Raw genomic sequence first — 15,073 nt, forward strand, 5'->3', positions numbered from 1 at the left:
ACAGTGGATACAAGATTGACTGGGCTGTATCAGTGAATCAACACATTGTCACGGACATGTGTCATGCATCCATGGCGCACACACTACTCAGACACATGGACATGTACACCATGGATGTCCATGACAGCAGCACACATCTATCACACCACAAACATGTCAAAGTACAGACACAGGCATGCATACATGTGTGCATTCCGCATGCTGCTCTGCATGATGCATTGTAACACATACACCATCCATGTATCGTCTGACTGGACTCACATGCAGCACCATCATGTCCCTGCACACACACATCCATACATGACCCATGTCACACATGCAGCCGAGTAGCTAACTACCAGCACACTTCAACATGCCCTGTTTCAAACGTGAATGCATGGGCACTTACCGCTCGACTCCCGACGGGCCTGCATCCTGAGGATCTGGTGGTGAAGCACTGGGCGAATGCGCTCCAGGACCCTCATCTGCGGGGTGGTAAGCTGGGCCCGGTGCCCCACTGCATCCACTGCCTCCAAGAGGCACCGGGTCTTCTTGAGGATCCTGGATTTGTAGTCCTCCCAGTGCTTCCAGACGTGTTTGATGTTGCGGGGTGCCACCCCCTTGGTGTTGATGGCACCCACTTTGTCCTCCCAGATCCTCTTCCGTCCTTCATTGTCGGCGCGCGATGGTGTGAAGAGGGCATCATAGTGCCCCATAACTTGCTCCCCGACATGGAAACCCCCGATGCAGGTGTGGGTGGGCAACTGGGTCCTGGGGCTGGGCTGTGGAGCGATGGAACTTCAGTCGGGACTCCTCTGTTCCAGGAGGGGTGATCACAGCAGCTGGACCCCTGCAGATGTGCAGGCATCAAATGGCAGGGCACGGTGGCAGCAGGCAGGCAGGCAGCAGCAGATGGCTGGTGGGAAGCTGCTCGGGGCTCTGGGGGGCAGTAATTCGGCCTTCTGGGCAGGAGCGTGGTCTTCCGTGTGTTGTCGCGTGGCCAGCTTGATACGGAGTGATTTGGCACTTGAAAAAACTGCACGTCAGCGTGTAATTCAAGGAAAGGCCCTTAGCGTGTAAGCGTGTCTGTGAAGTAACACGCACAGGCGTTTACCTCGGCACGGGTTATATGTCCCACGTGGGTTTCCATTGCTCTGTACCTGCTTTTCGTGGAGAGCGGTGTGTGTATTTTCCAGATGTTGGGGTTCACACGCGATTACTTCACATTGGCCACAGTGCATACTTCTTCTTTTGGCGGGTGTTGCCTACGCATTCTTCTACTACACGCACGGCATATGGTGAGTCGCGCACGCTCTTTTTCCTACTGCGCGTGTCCCTGTTAGTCGAGTACCCATTTTTTTCGGGCATACTAGCCTGCGTGTTGACCACGTACGCATTTTTTGTGTTCCTGCCTGCTGCGTGCGTTTTTTTACACGCACGTGGGCTACAGGGGTCGCGTATCCCTTTTCTTGCTTTTTGGGGATGCCTGAGCATTGCGTGACACGTCATTTCTCCTAGGGGGCCACAGAATGGGACATTATTCGTAGCTGTATATACGTGTTTGTTGTTTGCGCACACTTTTGTAATGCGCAGGGACGCTACCACCTGCCTTCGTGTTGTGGACGTGTTTAGGCCTGTGCGTGTCTTTGGCCATGCGCAGGTTTCCCCTATTCGATTCCATGAATATGTGTAGTTCGCGTGCGTGTGGGCATTCCGTGTACTTCCCAGCAGTACATCCCCAGTTACGTCCTTATTTTCACGCGTTGTTCCCCATTCCGCACGTTCCGCCCCCTTTTGGTGTTTGGGCTACACGTTGTGTGCTTTCCATGTGCGCGGATTTGGTGCACATCCCAGGGAAAACACGCGCAGGGCCTTCCATGAATCGCAGGCGTGCGCGTGCACTTGCTTTTTCACAGTTGCGCCATGATGCAGACTACACCTCCAAAAAGCATTTAGAGTACAATAAGCATTAATTTCCAACAATGTACACAAGCTTTTAGGCACAAGGATTTTGTCAAGTGATCGAGGACACCGAGATGGAATGTCTTGTGATGATCGTAACAGAGACAGTGGCAGAAAAACATATGCTAAAATTGCAACTTGCAAAAAGCAAATTACACAATTTTGGGGGTAATTCATAGAATTCGGCGCACAAGTGGCGCACGCGTCTGGCGCACAGAGTGCGCGTGCGGCAGTCTGCGCCAGCCCCGTGCGCCAAAACCCATTTAGGCGCACAGCATATTCATGGATGAATACATCCATAAGCAGCCGTGGCGCAGAGTGGTGCAGCGACCCTGCAGCTGCGCCAGTTACACCCCCAACCCCACCCTGTGCGCAAAAAACATTGCACAAATCCAGTACATGGCGCAAAGGCCAGTGGACCAGCATACAGCCCCCCAACCACGGAAACGCATGTAAAACTCCCTGCGCTCCCCCCAGAATACACGTACCCCACTCACACCAGCGAAAAAACATGTAAAACTCCCTGCGCACCCCCCACAATACATGTACCCCGCTCGCGCCAGCGAAAATGCATGTAAAACTCCCCGTGCACCCCCCAGAATACACATACCTCGCTCGCGACAGGCCTATCGCGTGTAAAACTCCCCGTGCACCCCCCAGAATACACGTACCCCGCTTGCGCCAGGCCTATCGCGTGTAAAACTCCCTGCGCACCCCCCAGAATACACATACCTTGCTCCCGCCAGGCCTATCGCGTGTAAAACTCCCTGTGCACCCCCCAGAATAAACGTACTCTGCTCACGCCAGCGAAAATGCGTGTAAAACTCCCCGCGCACCCCCCAGAATATACATACCCCGCTTGCGCCAGGCGTATCACGTGTAAAACTCCCCACGCACCCCTCGGAATACACGTACCCCGCTCACGCCAGGTAAATTGCGTGGAAAAAGTCCCCGTTGTGGTGTGGGCTGCCTGCGGGGCATGCCCAGGGTGGATGGGCTGCCTGCGGGGCATGGGGAGGGTGAATGGGCTGTCTGCGGGGCATGGGGAGGGTGGATGGGCTGCCTGCGCGTATTCCGGCGGTGCGCTGGGAGTTCAACACGCGATAGGCCTGACGCGAACGGGGTACGTGTATTCTGGGGGTGCGCAGGGACTTTTACACGTGATTTGGCATTGTGGGCCCTCCTGGATGTGCCCTTTCCCCCCTCCCCATGCCCTGCAGGCAGCCCACACCACAGGGGACTACCCTACACCCCTGACCATGCCCTGTAGGCAGCCCAAATCACAGGGGACTACCCTTCACCCGTGAACAAGTCCTGTAGGGAGCCCACACCACAGAGGACTACCCTACACCTCTGACCATGCCCTTTAGGCAGCCCACATGGCACCATGCACTTGTGAGCCCCCACTCATGTCCCCCACCCCCACCCAACCACCATCGACGGGCACCTGCCAGCAGGCCCCAAATCATGTCCCCCACCTGTTGACGGGCACCTGCCAGCAAGCCCCGACTCATGTCCCCCACCCGATTGACGGGCGCCTGCCAGCAGGCCCCGACTCATGTCCCACCATTGACGGGCACCTGCCAGCAGGCCACGATACGTGGCCCACCAAACACCATGTTCTAACAATAGAGACCCATGGGCCTAATGCCTACACAAATCCTCCCTGCCCCCCAGTACAAACACACAAGCATCCACTGCCCCTACTCCCAAATTACCCATGCCATGAGAGCCTCAAAAGAACCACCATGGCCCTCATTACGACCCTGGCGTTAACGGATTACCGGTAAGGGTACCGGTACCGGTAATCCCTTAACGCCTGAATACGAGGTTCCTTTGCGGGTCCCGACCTTAATGGCTGGTCTGTACCAGCCATTAAGGTAGGGACAAGCAAAGGGACCTTGAAGGTGAATATGGTACCGCATTTTGCGGTACTGTAATTACCGCCTTCCCCATTCTAATTGAGCCCTATTGAGCAAAAATGGGAATTGGGAAGGGCAATGGTAAATGGGGAATTACCGCCCCGCCAAACTTGAATGGGGCGGTAATTCCCCATGTCACCATGGCAGATCTGGTAAATTACCGGCGTTAACCATGGAGCTAATGGCGCCAGTGGTTAACGCCAGGTTTGTAATGAGGGCCCATGGCCATGCATAAATGTACAACAGAGCCACACAGTGGCAACACATGACTGAGGCAATCCTCATTGAGACATACACAAAACCAATGAGAGTACACAACACCAATAATGAAGAAATATGATTTGTATTAAAATATGCAATGAAAAAACAAAGAAAAATCAAACTTGTAAATTAAGAAAGGATTGAATCCAAAAAAACAAAACAAAACAATGTAAGACAAAAATCCACAAGAGGAAAAAAGGGAAGTGGTCCATTTCAAATGTCCAATTAAAGTACATGAACATTTTTTAAAAAACCATTGATCCATGGGATGACAAAATAACTAAAGTATGTACAAGTCTGTGAAAGTCCGAAGGGTCCATGATGCCCAAACAAAATGAAACCTACCAGAAATCCTATAAAACAAACTATGTACATAAAGTGGAGCAAAGTCCATGGACTCCAAAATAAAGAAAAAACAAAGAAAACCTAACCCTAAAGAACTATGTACAAAGGCGGCGTGCAAGTCCAACGGCTCACTTGCTGATGCCTCGGGCAACGGCATTAACTAAACTCATCTTCCACGTCCCGGAGGGGGGCCTCTTCCCTTGCCCTGAGGTCTCGCAGTGATGCAGCCAAGTCCTCCTCCAACTCCCTGTGAGTTGCCTCGAGGCACTCAGCCCACCTCAACACCCTGCGCATGGAGTTCTCTGCCCTGTCCAACCGCTGCCACACGGAAGACACTCCCAATCCAGGGTCCTCCTGCCCTCTGGCCGATGCCTGCCCCTGTGATGTTGATGGCCCCCGAGCCATCATCGCTCCCACCTTGAGCCTGTTGCTGCGTGCATGTGCCCTGCCTGTCGATGCAGGGATGTGTCCTCCACCAGCCTGTCCGCTGGGTCAGTAGCAGCTCCACAGGGTGCCCAGGTGATACGTGGGCAGGAAGATGGCATGGAGGACGACTGCCGTATAGGGGGTTCAGTTGAGGAGGGGGTCGGTAGAAGGTCCAGCACACAGAGGAACCCAGCACTGGTGACCCGTCCTAGTAGGTCGACACGGTCAAGGAGGCATCCAAAATAACATGCACTGTGCACACGGGAACCCTGCACGTCATCACGAATGCCACGTTGACGCAATGCCACCCCAGCCAGGACAGGCTCAAAACGGTCCCGGATTGCCACGTCCGCAGGGAGAGGAAGGACAGTTGTTTCCCCTCCCTGAAGACCGGTCTGGACGAAGGCATCCCTGCTGGTGCCGGATGATGCAGTCACAGGATCGGGGACAGGATTACACACAGGCACCTCTGTGGCTGTCTGTGCTGCCTCCTGTCCCTGCCCCTGGACTGCACCACTAGCACCAGTGGAATCCCCCCCTCCAGGCCCCGTGCGTGGGCCTTACACGGCCTCCTCCTCAACCAAACCCCCCCAACAACCTGGCTGACTCCGTGCCATCTTCCTCCATAGGCCCCTGTGGGGTCTCAGCTGCCCCTTCTGCTGCCGAGGAGTCCACCTCCGACCTCTGCCTCTTGGACCTACCCTCAGCAGCTGTGGCTGCGGACGCGGCACCAGACTCCTCACTCCCCGAAGAGATACAACATGGGAGGGGAGCTGGGCCTTGCGTCTCCGGCTGGCGGTGGGATCCCTGCCGCTGTGCTCCACAGCACCGTCTCCGCCCTCTTCATCAGTTGACGCTGCAGACAGGGAGAGACAGAACACAGGCATCAGGGCACTGTACAATGGTCTGATACACACATGACAGTTGCACATGAGTGGCAGTCTCAAACTTCACAGATGGCATCACACTCCCCAACACACATACCATTTGAACCCACACACATGCGCAAATTAACAGGAATGATGCAGCAGGCAGCACCATCCATACATCCATACACATACAACCGCATGAGCATCCAAAGATCAGCCTGGCGTCACATGCAACACAGGGAGTGCCGAACACATGCACACACGCCACCAGACATACATGCATCTGTACATCTCCACCACCTGTCACAGTGAAATCATCGGCAACTATGTCACATCTGCCAATCAGCCTCCTACATGTCGGTGTCACATGCATCCATGGTGTATCACAGTGGCACACATGTCAAATACAAACACACGCACATGTACACCGTGCACGTACATGAAGGTGGAACCAGTATCCATGTGTCACACCACAACCATGCCATAGTACATACACAGAAATGTAAACATGTGTGCACCCACACATGCATTTGGCCATCATGCATTTGAACACATACACCATTGATGTGCCTCACACATGAATGGACTCACAGGCGGCAGGTTCATGTCCCTGTACATACACATCCATACATGGGCCTTTCAAGACATATGTCCAACCTGCACACTCCTGGCACACCTCAACATGCACTGCGTCCAATCAGTACGCATGGACACTTACCAGTCGACTCCGGACGGGTCGGCCTCTGAAGGTCCTGGAGGTGGAGCGCTGGGTGTATGCGTTCCAGGACCCTCATCTGGATGTTGGTAAGGCGGATCCGGCACCCCTCTGCATGCACTGCTTTCAAGAGGCGCTGGGCTTTGCTGAGGGTCCTGGACCTGAAGTCCTCCCAGCGCTTCCGGACGTGTTGCATGTCGCGGGCTGCCACCCCCTCCACATAGATGGCAGCCACTATGTCCTTCCAGATCCTCTTCCATCCTTCATTGTCGGCGCGTGATCTTCCGAAGAGGGCATCATAATGCACCAGGACTTGCTCCATCAGGATACCAATTTATGCGGCACTGAAGCTGGTAGCCCTCTGCCTCTCTGGCTGGGGGTTGCCAGTGGTCTCTGATGGTGTTTCCCCCGACATGACAACCCCCGAGGCAGGTGTGGGTGGGAAACTGGGTCCTGGTGCTGGGCTGTGGAGTGATGGAACTTCATTCAGGAGTCTTCTGTTCCAGCAGGGGTGGACACAGCAACTGGACCCTGAAGATGGATGACGTGCAGGCACCAAATAGCAGGGCACGTGGCCAGCAGGCAGGCAGGCAGGCAGCATCAGATGGCAAGTTGGGAGTGGGCTTGGGGCTCTGGGGGGCAGGAAAATGGCCTTCGGGCAGGAGCGTGGTCTTCCGTGTGTTGTTGCGTGGCCAGCTTGATACGGAGTGATTTGGCACGTGAAAAAACTGCACGTCAGCGTGTAATTCGAGGAAAGGCACTTAGCGCGTAAGCACGTCTGTGACATGACACGCGCGGGCGTTCCTCTGGCACGGGTTGAAGGTCCTACGTGGGTTTCCTTCGCTCTGTACGTGCTTTTCGTGGAAAACGGTGCGTGTGTTTTCCAGGCATTGGGGTTCACACGCGATTACTTCACAGGGGCTACTGTGCGTACTTCTTCTTTTGGCGTGGGTGTTGGCTACGCATTCTTCTTCTACACGCAAGGCAGACGGTGAGTCGCATACGCTATTTTTACCACTGTGGGTGTCCCTGTTTGTCACGTACCCCTTCTTATCCGGCCATACTAGCCTGCGTGTTGATCACATACGTATTTTTTGGGTTCCTGGCTGCCACAGCGTACTGCGTGTGTTTTTTTTACATGCACGTGGGCTACAGGGGTCGCTTTTATGGGATGTCTGTGCGTTGCATGACATGTCATTTCTCCTAGGGGGACACAGAATGGGACATTCATCTTAGCTGTATATACGTGTTTGTTGTTTGCGCACACTTTTGTAATGCGCAGGGAAGCTACCGCCTGCCTTCGTGTGGTGGACGTGTTTAGTCCTGTGCGCGTCTTTTGCCTAGCCCGTTTTTCCCGTATTCGATTCCATGAATAAGTGTTGTTCGCGTGCGTGTGGGCGTTCTGTGTATTTCCCTGCAGTACTTCCCCAGTTATGCCTTCTTTTTCACGCATTGTTCCCCATTCCGCACGTTCCGCCCCGTGTTCCGCCCCCTTTTTGGTGTGTGCGCTAACGTTGTGCGCTTTCGCTGTGCGCGTCGCGCATGCCGTTCTGGATGTTGCAATGACGTGTGTGCCGTGTGCGCCATGCACGGATTTGGCACACATCCCGGGGAAAACACGCGCAGGCCCTTCCATGCTTTTTCACGCTTGTGCCACCTTGTGCCACGATTTTCGGCGCACATTTGTTCCATGAATCGGCCCCTTTGTCTTCTCTGTATATTTCCAAACCTGATGACACCCATCTGCAAACTAATATTTTCTATCATGATTTTACAAATCAACTGCTACAATATGAACATATTTGGTGGAAACACCACATCCATAAATAGGACTCCCGTTTGTCCATGTTATTGATGCTTACACATAAATACAAATAGAAATCCCACTGTTGCCTTTCCGTATGTATCTGTAAAAAAGCAGAAATACACGTGTCCTGATTAGCACTTGTCAATTTACCTTGCAGGCTAATAGCTGTGGAAAGAAAGATAAATTAGAGAATAAAAAGTGATTTATTTCCCTTTGAAATTGTTTAAGGGCTGCTGAGATGTTATATCACATCAGCAGCAGGAGCACCTCTTTGTTTTTAATGTGAAAATGGATCTTGTCTTGATATTCAAGAACCCAGCTCTGTGTGCCTCCCATTGCAGGCATCAAAGCACTACGTTTACATTTAAATAAATGAGGGAAAGTATTATTTGCAACTTAGTATTTTTTTTGCCCAGAAAATATAAATGTGGATAAATACAGACAAAATAAATATGAATAAATACAGATGAAAATGCTGCAAGAAAGGTTCCATAAAGCCGAGAGGCTTATCAATAAATGATGTTATGTTATGTTAAAGGTTCTTATACTGCGCACTGTTGCCACCTGCGTGGTTTCTTGGCGCTCTGGCGGATCTGTAAAGCAAGGGAGAAGGGGGCAAGTTAGTAGGACTGAGCAGGAGAAAAGAGCAAGGGAGCAGTGGTGTGCTGTTGGCAGCTTCAATTCGGTTGACACTGTTCACTGAACATGGGTGTGTTTTTCAGTTGGTAGCCACCATGTACTGTTGGGCAAGGCTATGTGTGGTTTGTTTCGTTGTTGTGGTGTAGTAAAAAGGATTTGGTTGTGTGCATTGCCGCCTGGGTCCAACAGGATGTGAGAGAACATGGGGTTTACAAGGGTAACACCCCGTAGACAATTCCAATAGGGCTGCGTACCAAGCCTAAGACGCCCAAAGTGGAGTTACCAGGAGCACAGAAGACGTCTGTACTCTCACATGCTGAATCAGTCTCGGAATCAGGAGGAATGCAAGGAAAGCACAACCCTTGATGACACTCCAACTCTGCGGGATGGCATCCCAAGCCACTGCCTCTGGGCCTGTCCTCCAGTTGAAGAACCATGGGAGATGAGAATTTAGATGAGACACAAAGAGGTCTTCCTCTAAGGGGCTCCACAGACGTTCTATTCTGCGAAACACAGATGGATGTAATCTCGAATCGCTCCAGCTGAGAAGGCATCTGGAATTCCAGTTTGCTACTGTATTGCATATGTCGTGGAGGTATCCTGCCTGAACGACAAAACTCTTTCGCAAATTCCAGCAACACGCACAAGCTGATGTTTTACACGGTTTACAGTCACTATTTCAAATAACATTTTGTCGAAAAAATAATGTAGAAAAAAAAAATGTCAAATGTCTTTTTTTGTTTGTTTTTTGTTTGAAATGGGGGGTCCCACCCAACCCCCTTTTTTTTTTAACCAACCCCCTTTTTTTTGCTAAAACTGTTTTACCACTTTTTTTTTATTGCGGAACCAAAAAAAAAATAAAGCATTCGAAGAAAAAGTAAATGTAGACATAATTTTTTCTGCATTTTTGTCTTTCGACCAAATGTTTTCGACATTTTGACTGGATGTTTTACACTGATGAAATTATGCCCATTCTTAGAAGAACTTAACATTTTACCCGATCAAGGGGCAGACTCTTCAGAGCAAAGAAACCTTACACCAATTCCAGGCAATTTATATGAAGTTCCTTTTCCTGGGCACTCCCATCTTAGTTTCCCTGCAGCGAGCAACACGATCTAACAGGCGGCATCTGGTTCGTTGACTAGACCCGGGACACCTGTAGTTTAGTTTAGTTTAGTTTATTATTTGATAATGTGCTCCAAACCCTGGGGTAGCCGGGCGCAGCAGTAAAAGAATGCTTAAGCTTGGTTAAATACAGTAAATGCATACATGTTATAACAGTATTAACAGTGCAAATATACATCATATCACACAGGGGGGAAAGGGATAGTCTATGTTACAAGTTTCAGTAGAGTACAGGTTTCAGAGTATTTACATGCATAAATCCAAGGTCTAGAGCCAGGGACCAGTTTAGTGGGTGTCGTTGGTCCGAAGCCAACTTTTCACTTTACATCTGAATCTAGAGTATGGTTGATCATCTCGTAGTGCAGACGGAAGTGCGTTCCAGGCCTGGGCAGCTCTAACGGGGAAGCTCGCACCGCCCGATTTTGTGAGTCTGAATCTAGGGGTGTCTAGCAGAAGATGGTTGGAGGCTCTGGTGTGGTGACTGGAGGTTTTTCTGGTCAGTCTAGCCGATATATATGGTGGCGCTGTATTGTTGAGATCTTTGTAGGTGATAGATAGCGTCTTGAGGAGAATTCTGTCACTAATTTTTAACCAGTGGTGGTCTTTCCTGATGTTGGTGATATGCTCTGTGTGGGGTATGTCCAGGGCTGCTCTAAGAGCGTTGTTCTGCAGTATTTGCATTTTGTTTATGATAGTTTTATTGGCACCTGCATATAGGGCGTTGCAGTAATCTAATTTAGACATTATTAAGGCATTGGCTAGTGTGATGCAGTTAGTTTTGGAGAGGTAGGGTCTGCAGGCCCTGATTAATTTACAGGTGTAGGCTGTAGATGAGGCCAGGGAGTTGACTTGTTTTTTGAGAGATAGTGTAGAATCAAGGTAGAAGCCTAGTGTGTTTTACCTCGGTTACCACCTTGATTATATTCCCATCTATATTAAAGGCTGTGTAGCTGGGGCTACGTTTTTTGAGGTTATAGTCGGAACCCAGGATCAGTATCTCTGTTTTGTCATCATTCAGGCAGAGGCTGTGGGAGGCCATCCATGCCTGAATGATGAGGTAAATCTTGTTTACTAGGGCTGTGTCTGCGACAAAGTTGCCAGATAGTGGTATGAGGATCTGCGTGTCGTCCACGTAATTAGTATAGGTTACCCCCAGTCTGTCAAGTTTGTCGAAGAGTGGCTTAGTGAAGATATTGTACATTGTAGGAGAGACACATGAACCTTATGGGACACCACAGGTGATTTGTATTGGGTCCGCTGAAGCTAAGGGGGAGAAGACTCTCATCGTACGGTTGGCTAGGAAGGATTGTACCCATGCTATAGCTTCACTTGAGAAAAGAGCGGCAGACGCTAGATGCTTGCATAACACTGCATGGTCAACCAGGTCGAAGGCCGCCGATAAGTCAAGGAGGAGGAGCATAGCTGTTTTACTTTTGTCCTTCAGCTTGTCGATTTGTGCCTTAAGGTCAATTAAGGCTGTTTCAGTACCGTGTTGAGGTCTGAATCCAGATTGGCGTGATCCTAGTAGTTGGTTTGTCTCCAGATATTTTTGGATCTGGAGGTAAGCTACTCTATCAATGATTTTAAGGAGATATGGGACCGTGGTGATGGGCCTGTAATTAGTAGGGATAGCTGGGTCAAGGGTCTGTTTTTTGAGGAGAGGCAGTACCCATGATTCTTTGAGGTTAGTGGGCACAGTGGTAGATCTAAAGGAGGCATTGATTAACTTAGAGATGAAGGGTGCTAAGTCTCTAGCAGAGTCCTTAATTACTTGTGCAGGGCAGCTGTCACCCTGGCAATTCAATGGTTTCAGAGATGAGATAACCTTTTCAGTTTCCAGTATGGAGATGTTAGTGAACCTAAATGGTTTACAACTACGTAGTCCATCTGTACTTGGTGTATCTGTCAGAAGGGTGGTATGAGTTCCTGTGGAGCTCAAGGAGGCTTTCTTCTTTGCAATTTTGGACTGTAGCGTTGTTATCTTATTTGCTAATGCGTTTTGGATGCTCGTGCACCATTGTTTGTCCTTGGGGACATTGTCCGTGGGAGCAATAGGGTTTTCCATTTCCCTGAGGATGGAGAAGAGTTCTTTAGAATTGGAGTTAGCTTTACTGATTCTCTCGTTGAATGTATTTTATTTGGTTTGGATTATTTCTTTCTTGTACTTGTTCGCAATGTTGGCAAGTAGGGTTTTATTCTCAGCTGAAGGAGAGTGTCTCCAGATTGCTTGGAGTTTGCGTTTTTGGATTCGTAGTTCTTTGAGATGGGGGGTGAACCAGGAATTGAGGTGTGATTCTTGTTTACTTTTACGTAGTTTTAATAGGGGCAATGGTGTCCAAAGCTTTGGACATAGAGATGTTAAATGTATCAACTAATGAGTTTGGGTCAGGGTTGTTGGCACTAGCAGTAAGGGCTGGTAGGAGGAGAGGGAGTAATTTTTCAACAGTAATATCTTTTTTGCTTCTGGTAGGCAGAGGTGGTGCAATTCACGAGTATCTGTTTGAAAGGGTTCTATGATAGATGAAAAGCAGATAAGGTGGTGGTCTGTCCAGGTTTGAGATATGATGTTAGCGATAGTGGTAGTACAATTCAAGTTGGCTATCCAATCTAGTGTACGTCCTTTAATGTGTGTGGGAGATAGGACTTTTTGTGTAAGGCCATGTTCGACTAAGATTGATTGGATAGATTGGGCCTGTTTGTCCTCAACATCATTGAATCCCAGGTTAAAGTCACCTAGTAGTAGGAGCTGGGTGGAGTCTTCGATATTGTTAGTGAGGAGGCTGGAGAGGTCTTCCTCAAAGTTCCCCAGAGGGCCAGGTGGTCTATACACCAAGAGGATAGTTAGTGTACTATTATTGGAGATGGGTAGTTTAGCTGAGAGTAGTTCGAAGGATGTGATGGCTGGAGGTGGGGTGAGTCTTATTGCTAATTTAGTTTTGGTAATAATAGCCAGGCCGCCGCCTCTTGAGTTGGGCCGGTCGACTCTAAGTATATTGTAGTTGTCTGGTATGGCAATCATAAGTGCGGGGCCTGCCGCATCATGGAGCCAGGTCTCGGAGACAGCCAAAAAGTCTGTGTTGTCCACAGTGAGTATGTTAGCGATCTCCGTGCTATGTGCTATGAGGGATAGCAGTAAGATTGTATTGCCATTCCCAGCCTGCATTTGGTCCAAGCACCACTGGAGTTCTGTGCTGGCCTCTGCGGAGTGGCGAATCTCATCCCAATAACTGAGGGTCTTCCTGAGCGGAAATGCCTTTAACCTCTGCAACGCCCTATAATGGAGAGAGGCCTGAAATCATTGCCTGAATTGTTGCAGGTAAGAGACCCGCAATATGAGCCAGAGTTCTCAGAGAAATCACTTGAGCTGCCGGGAGTAGCCAGATCTCATTGTTAATAGATTGATCTTGGCCAAGGGGAGTTATAGGGAGGCCTGAAGCATACCTTTGCACACAAAAAGAAACTCTATGGACTGGTACGAGGTAGCTAAGACTTCTTTCAGTTCTTTACGAAGCCCAGGTTCTGCAAGAGAGCTAAAGGGGCTGATTCATGGAATTTGTGCGATGAAAAATGGGGATTTGTGCGCCTTTCTGCCTGCAAAACCCCATTTGTTAAACAGGGATTTGTGGGCAGAATGGCAAGCAAATCCCCGTTTTTCGGTGCACAAATTCCATGAATCAGCCCAAAAGTGATTTACAGATGGCATAGCACCGTATGTTTGAAATGGGACATTAAATGAATTTTGTTCAGATAAATGATGAGCCGAGTGCCACACGCCCTTATCAGTGCCTCCCCTGGTTTCATCATTTTAGTGAAACATAAAGGGCCAACGAAAGGCCGAATGAAAGGAAGACACATTTCAATGTCCTGATGGTCCATGCAAACGCAAGATCATTGCGATGAGCAATGTGAATAGAAATGGTTCGAAAATCCCCTTTGAGGTCCAACCTGCTTATCCAATAACCTGCCAGCAGGATGCCTCTCAGGAGATGGATGCCCCCCATCTTGAAATGGTTGTACTGCACAAAGCTGTTTTAAAAATTTGCTGAGGTTGATAACCGCTTGGACACCCTCCAGATTCTGTTGTACCAGAAAGGTATTCCTTACAGCTGCTAAAGCCGAATTTGCATTTCCCAAAAAACAAATTGGCATTCGGACCCACTCTCAAAGGGGAATAAGGTATAGCATATCCTCTTTTCCCATTGTTTCTGCGGCAACATCAACTATTTCTATGAACGGCCCTGAAGTATTGAGAACCTTCTCTTGACACAACTTCAGGGCCATGTCCAGGACCTTGTTAGGACCTTTAGCAGACATGGAACTGAACATAACCAGCTTGGGATCTAAATCTGGTTGAGCAGTTGGCTTATTAATCGTGGACGCTCTAGTGCATTCTGCACAGTTTATTTTTCTTTAAGGATTATTGAGACAGAATGCAACCTAGTGACGTTGGTATGGCTTGGACGAAATAAATGATTCTGAATATTCTGTTTTTGGAAGGGAGCTCTGCTAATCAGACTCTCTCCCCCTTTCATACTGCTCCATGCAAAAATCATAGTACACAAATGTGCCTTTACTGTGACTGTCTCCTGACATCTTCAGAAACTGCTCTGCATGGGCTGCAGGGCAGGTTCATAGGTCACATGTACATTCCTGCCAGCTGATGGAAGTTTCAACAGGCAAAGGTGTGGCTTTTTAATCATCTGGACCTCTGGTTTCAAGCATAGAAATTGTGTACCCTAGTCAGCCTTGTGGAAGGATAAACTGTAAATGTAAGCCATGGCAGATTATGGCATGGAAGCCACTGAGATAACAGTTGTACAGCCACAGCATTTGGATGTCTTATTGTTGTGAGCTTGGTAACAGTGCTGCAGTCATGGCAAGGCTGGTGTTGTTAGATGTCTGGTTTGGATAGCTCCACAACAACAACATGGGAGCCTGGCCCAAGAATCTGCTTCTCTGACACCCTCCTCCAGGGACAATAAACAGCAGTCGGAGGTCCCATGGGAACCAGTACTTCAAAGAA

This window comes from Ambystoma mexicanum, chromosome 1p, assembly GCF_040938575.1.
Source record: "Ambystoma mexicanum isolate Mex_15411 chromosome 1p, UKY_AmexF1_1, whole genome shotgun sequence".
NCBI classification, from domain to species: domain Eukaryota; kingdom Metazoa; phylum Chordata; class Amphibia; order Caudata; family Ambystomatidae; genus Ambystoma; species Ambystoma mexicanum.